This window comes from Lactuca serriola, chromosome 3 (genome assembly GCF_051521515.1).
Source record: "Lactuca serriola cultivar US96UC23 chromosome 3, Lser_US96UC23_V15, whole genome shotgun sequence".
In the NCBI taxonomy this organism is placed as follows: Eukaryota; Viridiplantae; Streptophyta; class Magnoliopsida; order Asterales; family Asteraceae; genus Lactuca; species Lactuca serriola.
In genome coordinates, this window is record NC_136410.1 from 59,766,471 (window position 1) to 59,780,388 (window position 13,918).

The following is a 13,918-nucleotide window of genomic DNA, read 5'->3' on the forward strand; positions in this document are numbered from 1 at the left end:
CAACACCAAATATACTTTTTCAATATAACTCCATTATTTTATTATATTTATTATTTTTAACACCATTATAATTATTATTTTATTTTATATATTACTTTTAATGTAAAATTTGTGTGTATGGTTGAAGTGAAAACTGCATTTTAGTGTTACAAAGTCACAATTTTAGTATTTTTTTAGTGTTTTGTGGTTGGAGTTGGTCTAAGCCAATAGGGATTGGATTGTTGTCCACCGCTTTTCTTTCTATCTTCCGATTAAAAATCCCTAAAACCACCCCACTTCCCCATTTCTTCACATCACCGTCGATCAACACTCAGTCTCCTCCCCCTTTAGCTACCCACCTCCGACATCGTTTCCAGCCCTAAATCGGCTGAAGGAATACTCGTCGATTTCTTGTTTGGAGGTGAATTTAGACCCTCTTTTCCTCTATCGAGACCACGAACACAATCTCTTCAAAAGCTTCCATGAGTATTTTTCCTCTTTTCTCTTCTACTCCATAATCTACTAGAGAAAACCATCTCCCCTTATGTGCCTCAGTTCATTCACTTTAATTCTAAATTTTGTTTTGCAAAGGCTTTTGATCCTGATAAACCACGCCCCGCCACTTTATTACTTTATGGGTGGTATTGAGAAAATAAGGAGCGAGAACAACATTATAGATGTTGTGTTGGGATAAATTCACAATCTTCTTCTCTAAGTTTTTTTTTAACTTGTGTTCAATTTGAGTGAGGTTTCTCGGTTTTTATCTTTCTTTCGTGTTGCATGTAAGTAGGTCATTAAGAGCTGCAATGAAAAATGTAAGGACAATTCTTTTTTACATTCACACAACGTTTTACCAATGATAAGTTCTAGTTTTGTGCTTTACAACATTCCCATCTCAAAAAGGTTGGATATGTGATATAATCATGTTAGTCTTCAAATCATTTCCTTGCAAGCTTCTTACTCTGATGGTTGCTATATCATAAAAGAAGTCTGTTGCCTCCTCGACTCTAATGATGTTTGGATACCTAAGTAATTTATAATTGATGATTTTCCTTTAAACATTTCATCAATCTGAAACAATAAACAATTATATTTATTGTAAATTAGTTGTAACAGAAACTTAGGGTGTAATTTCAATAACATGAAAATTTCCAAAATGGGAAGTTGTTAGGTCCAGGCTACCTATATTTTTGTTATCATGATTAATAAAGAACTTCATTGTAAATTTGGTATACAAGATCTAAATGTGTTTACTAAAGAGTATTTCACAAAAGCTGTAGACGTTTTCTTTCTTTAACTATGTGTTGAAGTTTGGAATTTGAAAATTTTCAATGGAAATAAGGTGTAAACCAAATTCATATCTCATCTTTTTGTTTATGTGTATAATGCTTAATATGTGCATATAATCTATCAGTTTATAATATATTCGTTCTATAGTGTAAGTATTATTATTTTTAATATATTCAACTTTAAGTTATGTAATTTATGTTAATATTTGAACTTATTTTCAATAGAATTTTTATGTTATTGTGTAATCTTTATATTCAACTCTTATCATGGTGGTGTGGAAAATGATTAAGGGCTATCTGAAATTGAAACTGGTAATGGAGGTTCAGGCTGTTGCATTGGGGGAGACAAAGGGGTGAAATTTTTATATACATAACCTATTTGTTGAAATGCTTCAAAGAAGTTTCTTATTCAAGAACACATTAATTGGTAGGTATGCACTTATTAGTTGCAATTTATCTCCTATCTTCGTGTTCTTCTTTTTTAGTTATTTAATAAATGTTTGTTTTCTTTCAGTCCACACATAGGTAGAAAAAATAACCATTGGAATCGATCCCTGGCCCCTAAATCGAACAGGGCGATGGTGGCGGTGCTTTTCCGGTTTCCAGACTTTGTTTTGGTACTGTTTTTTTATATTTAAGCACAAATGTTTCTTGATTTTGGCATATATTTTTCTTAAATATAGGCACCACAACATCCATAATTTAGAAAGTTGATGATAAACAAACATTCGGGATGGTTTATAAACTTCTATATGACATATGAGGTAACTACTTGATTTTTTTTAGGATTTTCTTGACTCAAGTTTATTCTCAATTCAACTTTGGGCCACCATGTGCATATCTTTCTGTAAATTATTTGAACAAATTTGTCGTTGTCTATGAATTACCTGTAAGTTGTTATTAATGTTGCTTAAATAGTTACATTTATTACAAATATTCAATATTCCAAATTCATTTCTATAATTTCTTTAATCACAATCTGTCTCACATGATGATTTATATGTACAAAAAGGAAGGGAGCAATGATAAGGCTCGATGGTTACTTTCAATGATGATTTATATCTAAAACAGTATTTTCCAACACCATATATATCTGAAAAAATGCATAATCTGATAATAATAATAATAATAATAAAATCTAAAACAAAGCATATTCTGAAAAACCTGAAACAACAATAAAGTTCCAACACCAAACACCTTCAATCCTTATTTTTGTTTAAGGTTTAACCAAATCTTAGTTTCAGATTGGGTCTATGTTATTTAGCAATAAAGTAAGAAAGAGATGAAAAAATCGAATCACCTGGTGTAAGTTGAGTGAGAGTTAACCAAGGAAGAAGCCGGAGGAAGAAGTGACGACGGACCGAGACAGCAGCAACGTAGGTGAACCATTGGCGTAGCGATTAGCATCGGAGGCGGATGCAGAGTGGATCCAGCTGCGACAGAACCGGACGAAGATTAAGGTGGAGGCAACACCGGATTGAAGGTTCGATTTGTAGAGTTGTAGTTGAGGCCGATCGGAGAAAAATGGAAGCGGAGAAGGAGTCGATTGTAGGAGCCGGAGTGTGCGTTTGATTGTTGATTTTGGAATGTGGAATAGGGAAACATGAATTAGGTTGAGAAAAAAGTAGATTGATTCCAAATGTGATTCCAGAGATACTATTTGGTTTTTAGCCCAAAATTTTATTATTTCTTACTGAAATTGGCCATTATAATTCTACAATATATAAGAAATTTAAAAATTATAATTTTATTTAAAAATTAAATATTATCAAATAGTATTAAAGTTTTAACCTTAATTTTACCCGTTTTCTTTTCGTGTATGTCAACCCATTTAATTAAACATATCAAAATCTTTTACTCAAACCAAGTTATTTCATGTCAGGTTAGTTTTGGGTTATCGTATCATGTCTAGCTTTGATTTTATTATGTTGATTAGCAGTTGTGAATTTATGAAGAAAAAATCACTTATGTTTAGAAAAAATATAAATCCACTTTTTTACTTGTGGTTCCCATGGGTTGTACCATTTAATTTGTAATTTATTGTTTTGTGTTTGTTTATTTTTATTAAATATTTGTTATTCAAATTAATATTATATTTTAAAAATTATAATTATATTAAATATCTTCACATACATATATATATATATATATATATATAGAGAGAGAGAGAGAGAGAAATGAGTTCTATGGAAAACAAATAACTACGGTAATGTATGTTGAAACCAGTAATCAAATGACACGCGTCCATTTTTTTATTGACAAGTAATGTATTATGGAAGTTATTTATATAGTTATCTAAAGTTATGTGTTGTCATGTTTTCATTGGTTCAAATATGTGTTGCCCTAATCATTCATTTTCCATATAACCCTTTCATATATATATATATATATATATATATATATATATATATATATATATATATATATATATATATATATATATATATATCCGGTAAGAAATTTTTTTGGTACGAAGGTAAGAAGTTTTTTTTCTACATATTTTTTTGACAAACAAAATAAATGAATCACTAAATGATTCATTTGTAAGATGATTCACAAGAAAAAAAATTCCCAAAAAAATATCTTTATGATTCATTTTTAAGTAAATTAAGAAAAAATTGATTTTTATGACAATTTTAGTGAATAACAACAAAATCATTATACAAATGAATCATCGAGATATTTTTTGAGAATTTTTTCTTGTGAATCATCTTACAAATGAATCATCTAATGATTCATTTTGTTTGTTCGCGAAAAAAATATGTAGAAAAAACTTCTTATCTTCCTTCCAAAAATTTCCTTCTTATTTGATATTGACTATATATATATATATATATATATATATATATATATATATATATAGAGAGAGAGAGAGAGAGAGAGAGAGGTAGGTTTCATTGAGATTAATAATAAATAGAGATCTTGAGATTCAACCTCAGCTACGTATTTCACATCTACCGCTCTAACCCTCTGGCGTACCGGCATGGCAGGCCTGGTATAATCATAAAATGATTATACAGTGTCGTTTGTTCCTTTCTCCTCCGCCACCATCCCCACCACCATCACCTCTGACACCAGTCGACCCCACCACAGTCACCTCCGTTACTTATACCACCGCCACCTTTGTCACCACCACCTCTTCTGCCGCAAACTGTCATAATCATTTATGATTACTCAATCTGTGAACAGACATATATGTATAATCATTTATGATTAGGCATATACGTATAAATATCTATAATCCTATATGATTATACCTTTCTGCCATATAATCATTTATGATTAGGCATACGTTGTTGTTGCCGGTACGCTGGAGCATTAGAGCGGCAAATGAGAAATATGTGGCTGAGGTTGAATCTCAAGAACTCTATTTTTGTTTAATCTCAAGTGAACCCTCCCTATATATATATATATATATATATATATATATATATATATATATATATATATATATATATATATATATATATATATATATAAACTTTAAATAATCAATACAAGAAGCTTTAAAAAAAATTTATAAATAATTTAAATGTTTTATAAATATTTTACCTATGGTTCCCACGGGTTGTAACCTAATATATATATATATATATATATATATATATATATTAAAAACTTAAAAAAAATAAAAATTAATAAAAAACATAAAAAGAGAGATAGAATGTAGGAAATACACCCTATGTTGGGAAATCCCCCACCTCAACCGCACCATGGTGTGCTGGGGTGCGGTTCCTGCTAACTTGGTGAACCATATTATGTTGTTGTAGATACTTCGTCCGATCTTACATATCAATGTTTTCTTCTTTCTTTGAAATAAAGGGCTCAAGTACCCTCGTTGAGCTTTAGTATGCAGCGAGGAGACGGGAGATTAAGATAGAGACCCAGATAAAGGAGCAGCTTCAGGTTCCGGTTCTATTATATCCCGTAGCAAAGTGGTTCAAGTCCGTTGGCAGGAGTTCGGGATCAACGGAGGGGAGGTACATATCTTTTTTATGTCACATGTGTGGCGAGGAGGGCCATTTTGGTAGAGATTGTAGGCGTAGTGCGCGAGTTTGTTTCCATTGCAGCCAAGAAGGCCATATTAGAGCTCGTGTCCTTTTCTCGTTTTCGGTGAGGTGATGGATCTTACACCCTTGCCTTGGCAGTTACCCGACGATCTTCATGGGATGACCGGAGTCTTGACGACCGAGAGTTGAGTTGGTAGATCTTTATTCAGTAGTTATGGTGGTATTGGTATTCATCTGTAATTTCTGTTTGTGTTTCACGGCTTAGTTGTAATCTTGGATGATCATTAAAATGAAATTATCTTATTTAGCTTTGTTTAAATTGATATCTTGTTATGAATTGATTAATCATATTTTCCCTCGGTTGTATGCGTATTGAAATTTATGAATGTTGTGTGGTTCAGATTCTCATGCGGATGTGGATATCAGTAGTTGGGATTAAGTGGTAGGGTTCAAGTTAGTATGGGTATTGAAGGATTGTGAAGTTTTCAGAATATAGCATATCTCAAGTGGGGAAGAGTGAAGACCTAGTAGAACGAAGACCTTATGCCATGATTCAGTTTTCAGCTATTTTTTTTGCATTCAGGATTTCGTGGAATTGTTCGTGATGGGTTTTGGTCATAAGACATCTTATGTGCTCATACAAACCCTAATGCTTGGATCTAGGTTTCTCTATTGTACATGCAAGTTATCCAAGGCTATAAACCCTAATTCTAGCATTCAAGTAATCATATTAACATGAGAATAGGTTTAAGATGTTACCTTGATTGTTGTGTAGCAACAACAATCCCAAATCTCCTTGTATTGACTTTAGAAAGCTTAGAGTCACAATTGTCACTCCTCTGATGGTTCACAAACACCATAAGCAAGAGGATGAAGAGGAGAGAGGATGGAGGCTGCCCAAAACGTGTTCTAACCCTAGAAGAAAGCTTCACCACGTTTTTGGGTCATAAGGGTCTTATATATAGTTAGGCAATTAGGGTTATCTAACAAGGAAACCCTAATTTGGATGCTTAAGCCCTAAGCAACCCATGGACTCCTTTAATTAGGGCCTTGGAAGATTTCCTTATGGGTTTCCCCATAGAATTCGTCCACTCCTTAATTTAAGACAATCCATGGCCCAAATTGCAATTATCTTATAATTACAATTCCAGTCCCTTAAGTTTAATTAATCTCTTTTAGTCACAAAACTAATTACCAATTAATTCTTGACTAATATTAATTAAACAATATGATTTCTCCTTTAATATATTATTCTCATAATATATTAATAAATCATATTTAATCCTTTCTCTCCATAATTCATCCTATCAAGTTGCTTTGGTGAAGGCAACCCAAAAGGACCATGCACCATCGGGTCAAGTACATACCAAAATAGTTATGGACTTAGACACTAATCCAACAGTCTCCCACTTGGATAAGTCTAATAACTATTATGCGTATGACTTCAGATCCTGATCTGCAATCGTAGCTTTCCAAAGCCGCTGTCAACTCTGATCTTATCAGATACGCGTGTCCTTAGATAAGGGATCATATATTCCTCCATTCTAGATATCATATGAGACATGATTTCAAATCATTCCCTTTGTACTATTTCTCGAATTCCGATTTATAACAACCGACTAATTGAACAAATCAAATTAGCCCTAGCCCGGCCGAGCATTTACGTTTGTCATCACTAAATCATCGAGGGGCCCAATTAAAGATATCGCTTTTATCCTTTCTTTGGATAAAAGGAACGGATAAACTTTGACTCAATGCTCGCTTGCACTTACTCACCGAATCACACATAACAATATGTTTTATAACACCAAGTTACTAGTGCATTTACATATTATCAATGTGCAACCAATTTGCAAGATACAACTCACACATCTCGGTTTCAAGAATATAAGATGTTATCGTCTCACCAATTACTCGTGATACAATCTATGGAGTGATCTAAGTGAGCGTGGGTTTAATCCAATGCTCAAATCATATTCATAAGCACTCATGAACGTTGCAGCAAACATTTGCTTATGTCTAATAATCTTTTAGACAATCCACACACCAATTCACGATAGTCTTCATTCATATTTACTTCCAACATATGAACGACTGTGGCCCGTTTGAATAATTTGATTGTTCTTAACCAATTAAATTATTCAGGAAGTCAAAACATGCAAAGTGAAACACGAGAATAATACTAATCCCATATGGCCTCAAACCTTTGAGTATAAATAAAACTCCTTTTATTTATCACCATATCGATTACTCATTATTTGTCGTTTCGGGTAATCAACTTCTTACTTGAATTATTACACTTGTCCCATGCTCTTAGCATGCACACAATGTTTATCTATGGTTCTTACTTTGTGAAATAGATCAAATTGAACACATTTCCAATTATTCTCATTTCACAACTCCAAATCCTTTTTCATAAGTGTAAGAATATTAAGTTCTTGTTACTTATAAAATATGCTAGATTCTAACATCCTATGCAATGATCCTTTCGTAATGTCACTGCACCAAAGTCACAAAGACTATTGCCAATGTTATTACAAAGTCCTCTATCGGAGATTGTTACAAGACAATTCCTTAGATATGATGTCTCTCACTCAAAGTACATTCCTTTGAATATCCTTTTGCATAAAAGTTTCTAATCTAGACATAGATTTTCAATATTCAATTCCCAATATGGACACGCTTCCATATTTTCCATATGACAACTCATTCTTGATAGAATCTTATCTATTCGTAATGATGTCGATATGGTCCATCCAATATGGAAACATTTCCACATTTTCCATATGACAACTCATTCTTAATAGAATCTTTTCTATTCATAATAATGTCTATATGGTCCATTCAATACCATGCTTCCAACTACTCACAAGCAACCAATCCTCGTCGAACTTTGGATTGTCCTTTGATAGTCGTTTAATTATTTTAGTCAAAACTGATTCTTGTCCTTTTTCCCTCTAAATGCGCTAGACATTTGGAAAATTTTAGAATGGTCAAATATTAAAGCATTTGCAATCGATCCTATACCCGAAGCGTATGGGACACGACGCATAATGTTTTATTTGCTATGTTCTCAAAATTCGAATTGTGAAGAGGAATGTCGTAATCATAATCGAAATTTTAAGAACACACTATGTACCTTTGACTAAATTTATTAACATTTCTCAACCTAATCCTTTAGATTTGAAATGAAGCATAATATTCTCTCCCTTAATTATAGCAAAACAACTTTACAACCCTTACGACTTTGCAAGGTATTACTCTTGTTTTCTATAATTAATATTGCCAACTTGCAATATGTGCCTTAATAATCATACAATCATAACATTTATGCTCCCACTATCATGATGATTATTATAAAACATAACACTTATGCTCCCACTAGCTTTGACATGTATTCAGAAACAGCTTAACTTTCAGAAAAACAATGCTTATTGAATTTCTTAAGTTCATGTTTCTAATACTTAGTGCTTTGATAATCTTTTATCAAGGCTTCTTGAACTTATACACCTTTGCCTTAGATAGTTCATATATGTGTGTGTAAACAATTGCCAAACCTCACAATTCAAAGTATGGAAAGGGATACCGTAACCATAATCGAATTCGAGAATGCAATTTTACAATCACTATCTTCTTAAAATCTTTCTTAGTGAAAGCATTTCCTCACAATCATTTTCATGAAGGAGGAAATATTATGACACTTAGATTTTAATGATGTATGTGTTCCTATCCATGTGAATTTGTCAAAACCAAAGTTTACGACAAATTCAAACTCATATGGACCGAACTTTCTTAATCTTGATTTCTTGCCTTATGGTAGCACAGCTGCCCACCACGTCTTCCAAGTAGCTAAGTAGCTCACCCTTTCCTATCAATTTACTCTTCATTGATCAAGGTCCTTGCCTTTTATGCATTCGAACGAGAACTCATAGAACTCATATGCATAATTAACTCAATTGGAACGGAATAGAAACAAAATAATGTCAACATGATAGGTTGTAAACCTCAACTCGTGTGCTAGTGATGATCGATAAGGTTTATTTGATTTGTTCTCGAAACCTTTCAAGACCATTAAGACTCCCACTGACTCCTTGACATATAAGATTCTCTTGTCAATAATCATTTCTTGACAAACAAATATTCAAGAGTTAGCGTAGTTTTTATCAAAACATTTCATAAATTGGTCCTAGTTGGTCTTTGTCTTATCCAAGACATCACAACTTTTCCATATTTGATGAATGCTATAAACCTTCTTAATACTTATCACTCAATGTCGCAATCTTAACTCTAAGACTTGTTTTGGAACGAAGTATGATTGATCTCTTGATTTAACCATTTCTCCAATCCTTGATTCCTCTTCTTAAACATACAATTGTACTAAGACTCACTTAGAGGATCAATTGAGATATGATTCTTAATCATTAAGACTTATCATAAAGCATAAAAGGTACTCTCCCTTCTTCTTAGAATGGAGAAACTTTTATCTTTCTGCCTACTTGATTCTTCTTATTCGTTCTGCTATTGATTTAAACATTTTTTAATCAATTCAGAATTACACTCAATCTTGTAAGTATAATCATATTTACTAAACCTTTAGTAAATCATGACAAATATCTTTGTTACTCTTATGGTGGACTTGATCAACACGAAACTTTGTGTGCTCGATCTCCTAGTCTTTCACTTGACACTTTGTCAATGAATTAGTCTAATTTCCAAAATATGAAATTTCTCATTCATCGTGCAACCAAGTTGCATGATTTCAAGTTTTTGTCCAATTGAAACTTGGGCGATGAGAAACTCTCCCTATTTGGTAAATTCTCGACTTTCCATAAATAACATAATAAGAACCAAATCCATTATTGCTAATATTCAAACATCAATTTTTCATATACGCCATTGCAAGGATAAATAAATAATATAAAATCAAAATTTATTTTATTGCGGAAAATTTTGTCCTTACAATGCAATTCATTGAAAAACTATGCTAATACATCTTTCTTAGCAATCTAATTCTAACTCTAAGTAGTAGCTCAAAAATCTAATCTTCGAGAAATGCGATCGAAATACATTCCTTCACGGTTAGATTCTGCTCACTTCTTCCCTTAAGCTTCCTTTCTTTTCTTCGATCCTACAAAACATCAATTGCAATCTTATCACATTATGTATTAAGAATCTAGAATAGAAGCTTAAAAGAGTTAGTTAATGGATTTTACCTATATTAGAGCCATACGTTTCGACTCTCCCATCTCTTAGATCTCTTAGGTAAATGGGGCAGCTTCGTCTCCAATGCCCTTTCTCTTGGCAATAAAAGCAGATTGACTCTTTTGGAACATGACATGGAACTACTTCAGACATTGTCTTTCTCTTATGATCAAACTTTTCGATCATAGCATGTATTTTCGTTTCCATTGTCTATATCCATAGAGGTCTTGAAGGCAGATTCACCAATCAACTTTGCTTTTCCATTGCGCCAAAACATTTCTGATTCAGCAGCAATAAGCATATAGGTGAGATCTATAAGGGTCACGTCGCAGTTCATCATATAGTACTCTCTTACGAACTCACTATATGAGTTAGGAAGTGACTAAAGAACCCAATCAACAGCCATTTCTTCACAGACAACGGATCCCGACATTCTTAACCTATCAATGTGTGACTTCATCCCTAGGACGTGTGCACACACCGGCTTTCCTTCTTTATGTTTACTTGCCAAAAGGGCTTGAGTGATCTTGAACTTTTCAAGCCTTTGAACTTGTGGGTTAGGGAGAATAGTTGGAGGAGGTGGAGGAAGTGAAGCATGATTTCTTGTTCCTCGATCGAATCATGGAATATCATCTTCATGTGGAAAGCTTGTTCCACGGGATTTGGGAAGACCATAGTTGTCGAACTTTGACATCTACAAAACGGGAGAAAACGAATTCAAGTTAGTTGATTGATTGCGTCCTTAGTAAATCACCCAAATGAAATACTAAGGCTAGGACCCAACACAATATTCTACAACTCGGGAGAGGGATGCCGTAACCCAAATTGCAGAACATTTGAAGGTAAGTGAATGACGATTCACTAATTTCCACCATGAAAAACGAAAAAGAAATTTAAGCTTTAAATCTATGAAAACTCCTAGATCCTATGAGATTCATTGAACATTTCAATGGCATGTTTAAATCTCGATATGCCCCTCTTGTTTGTGACTGGGATGCCGAGGATCACAAAGCGGGTGTGAATAACCATGCAAACTTACATGGTGCCCTCACATGTTACAGTCACCTATTCGATGTGCTGGTAAACCACACACGCTCCACCAAACTATGACAAACATTGAGTCACCCTTTTCTACCTTTGCTTAGAACCATTTAGTGTGCCGGTAAACCACACACGCTCCACTAACGTCTTCGCAAGGGCACAAAGTGTAATTTCATGGAATTGCATCAATTCAATTTTGCCTAAGTAAATATATTGGGAATTTTATGAAAACATTTAGTGACTTTAATAATTCATTATACTTATAATGGAAGGTTTCGTCCTATCCTACCCGTTCGGCTAACGACCCTCCACTAGTCAAGAGTGCGGTGGGTAAGAGTGGATACCCATTCAATCGCCATTTTATAGGCAATTTCCTTAAACACCCCTTATAGACCAGCTTCGTGAATGAGGCCTACTAACGGTAAGACTGACTTTTACTCATACATATATAATGTTAGACTTTTAATGTTATATATATATAGTATAGGGTGTATTTTACACTTTTAAAATACTAGGTGGTTTAATTTAACAATTATACTTTTAATTCAATTAAATTGTTAACCTAAACTTTTATGGATTTATTAAACCTCTTTTAATTATACACCTTAATTAATTAATAAAACCATAAGGGAGTGATTTGAACTTTTCAAAACATTACTAGGGTTTTAGAATTTAACATTCCTAATTAAACTTTTAATCAACTTTTAAATTCCAAAACTTGAGGGCAAGTTTTGAAACATTTCAAAACATTAGGGTTTAGAATTTAAATATACATCAAAATTAAACTATTAATCAAAATTTAAATTCCAAAACTTGAGGGCAAGTTTTGAAACCTTTTTCAAAACATTAGGGTTTCATCTATTTAAATTTCAAAACAACAAAACTTTTTGGGTTCAAATTTAAACTATAAAACCTAAAAGGGAAAATATGAAACTTTTCAAAGCACAAGGATCAAATAACAAATAATCTAAATTAACATTTAATCGCATAATTATCCATATTTGATTTATTTTAATGATTTCTTGCAAAATAATTTACCAATTTAATCAAAATAATTAATCAATTATCACATAAGGAAACAAATATTTTATTAATTGATAAATATCTTCAATTAGATCAAGAATATAGTCAAATATATCATAAAATCGGATTTATATTGATCTAATATGATAAGGCAACTATCCTTAAGCAAAAACAGCAAGAAATCCCAAAGTTTACTCCATCTGACGAGTTGACTCGTCGAGTCAGCATGGACTCGGAGAGTTCAACTATGGACTCGGCGAGTTCAGCTATGGACTCGGCGAGTCCAGCCTCCAGAACACCAAAAAATTGAATTTTTCAAACATATAATGCATCAATACAATAGAAACCAGTCTAGGCTCTGATACCACTGATGGGTTTTGGTCATAAGACATCTTATGTGCTCATACAAACCCTAATGCTTGGATCTAGGTTTCTCTATTGTACATGCAAGTTATCCAAGACTATAAACCCTAATTCTAGCATTCAAGTAATCATATTAACATGAGAATAGGTTTAAGATGTTACCTTGATTGTTATGTAGCAACAACAATCGCAAATCTCCTTGTATTGACTTTAGAAAGATTAGAGTCACAATTGTCACTCCTCTGATGGTTCACAAACACCATAAGCAAGAGGATGAAGAGGAGAGAGGATGGAGGCTGCCCAAAATGTGTTCTAACCCTAGAAGAAAGCTTCACCACGTTTTTGGGTCATAAGGGTCTTATATATAGTTAGGCAATTAGGGTTATCTAACAAGGAAACCCTAATTTGGATGCTTAAGCCCTAAGCAACCCATGGACTCCTTTAATTAGGGCCTTGGACGATTTCCTTATGGGTTTCCCCATAGAATTCGTCCACTCCTTAATTTAAGACAATCCATGGCCCAAATTGCAATTATCTTATAATTACAATTCCAGTCCCTTAAGTTTAATTAATCTCTTTTAGTCACAAAACTAATTACCAATTAATTCTTGACTAATATTAATTAAACAATATGATTTCTCCTTTAATATATTATTCTCATAATATATTAATAAATCATATTTAATCCTTTCTCTCCATAATTCATCCTATCAAGTTGCTTTAGTGAAGGCAACCCAAAAGGACCATGCACCATCGGGTCAAGTACATACCAAAATAGTTATGGACTTAGACACTAATCCAACAGTTCGATCTTCTGGTTTCGCATCAGGGTTAACCGTCAGTTAGTGAATTTCCTTTTGAGTCGTCTTAGCTTTAGTTGTGATAGTAATGAGTAGGGAATTCTTGTGTTTTAGACTCTAAGGTGTTAGGAGCCCGGGTTGAGGATCGGGACTAGGACTTCTTGTCTGTTCTTGTTTGATTGGGATTATGAGTGTTGTGGTTGTGAATTAG

General features: G+C 33.1%; 1 long non-coding RNA gene across 1 annotated transcript; it reads right to left on the reverse strand.

The window, feature by feature from the left end:
- Positions 1-786: 786 nt before the first annotated feature.
- Positions 787-2,941, reverse strand: LOC145092409 (uncharacterized). The gene is made up of 2 exons (XR_013702513.1): positions 2,569-2,941; positions 787-1,050 (listed from the first exon to the last, which is right to left on the reverse strand). It is a non-coding gene; the product is annotated as an uncharacterized LOC145092409 (long non-coding RNA).
- Between the last annotated feature and the right edge of the window lie 10,977 nt (positions 2,942-13,918).